Genomic DNA, 1,151 nt, shown 5'->3' on the forward strand with positions numbered 1-1,151 from the left:
ACACACACACACACACACACACACACACACACACACACACACACACACACACACACCCCTCATCTGTACACCTCTTGTCGTGAGCAAACACATACAATAACGCACACGCGCCGGCGTGCGCACATGTACACACACACACACACACACACACGCGCACATACACGCGCGTGCAAGTAACCGCTAAGGTGAGCACGTGGCACACAGCACCAAAGAACATCATCATCATCATCGCATCACCATTATCATCATAATCATCGTCATCACCCCACCCCCCATATCTTCCAGCCCACCACTGAACGTTTTGCTGTCCATAACGGTACAGAGCTCGGCATAACCACGTTGAGCCACGCTCTATGTGAGGGAAAAGGCTCTTCCGTGAGTGCTTACACCGTGCGTGAGTGAGTGAGTGAGTGAGTGTTCGTTCGTTCGTGCCTCCCTCCGTCAGAACCCCTCGTCCTTTTACCCCTACCTCTACTCACACCGCGATGGCGGTGGTGGAGGCGCGTGCAGGGTACGCGGGCTGTGAGTTTCAAGTTCACGCTGGCGTTCATGTTGGCTGGAGGATCTTCTTCTCAGGACAAACACCTTGTACCTTTCGCGTGTAGACAAGAGCGCTCACCTGCTATTGGTCTCATCCGCTAATTTTCGCTGCCGGGCTACCCCGTAAGCGCTTGTGCCAACAAAGACGGTTAGTTAGTTAGTTGACGGACAGTTAGTAGGACTACCCTAAAGGCGTATGGCAGGTGGTTCGTTTCTTGGCTATCGGAGTGGGTAACATTCGTAATCTTATCTTGTTGTTTTTCTTCTTCTTTGACCAAAGGTTCTTCTTTTTGGTTGACAGTATAAATGACAAACTTGCATCATTTTCGAGACACTTATTGTTTCAACTCATTTTCAATTGTGATGGATATGAAAGGTTCTCAAGTATGTGAATATTTTCATTTGTTCAAAGTGGAACCTGTGAGTTTCCAATTCCTTTGTTTTCAACATTTGGTTTTGTTTTATAAGTAGAATTTTATTGCAGCGAAATAGAGCTCCATTCTTTTGGGTCTTCTATAAGAATGCTGCCTGTCGGTCTGTCTGTCTGTCTGTATGTCTGTGTGTCTGTGTCTGTCTGTCTGTCTGTCTGTCTGTCTGTCTGTCTGTCTGTT

General features: G+C 47.6%; 1 protein-coding gene across 3 annotated transcripts in view; it reads left to right on the plus strand.

Moving 5' to 3' along the window:
* The first annotated feature begins 525 nt into the window (after positions 1-525).
* Positions 526-1,151, plus strand: part of LOC101848794 — a 98,998-nt gene continuing 98,372 nt past the window's right edge. For 2 of the 3 annotated variants that reach the window (XM_013087660.2, XM_013087662.2), the window contains exon 1: positions 526-767. The gene's annotated coding sequence lies outside the window, so the exon portion shown is untranslated. The remainder of the gene's footprint in view (positions 768-1,151) is intronic. The other variant, XM_013087665.2, reaches the window with a different exon arrangement.

This window comes from Aplysia californica, unplaced genomic scaffold (assembly GCF_000002075.1).
Source record: "Aplysia californica isolate F4 #8 unplaced genomic scaffold, AplCal3.0 scaffold00021, whole genome shotgun sequence".
Classification (NCBI taxonomy): domain Eukaryota; kingdom Metazoa; phylum Mollusca; class Gastropoda; order Aplysiida; family Aplysiidae; genus Aplysia; species Aplysia californica.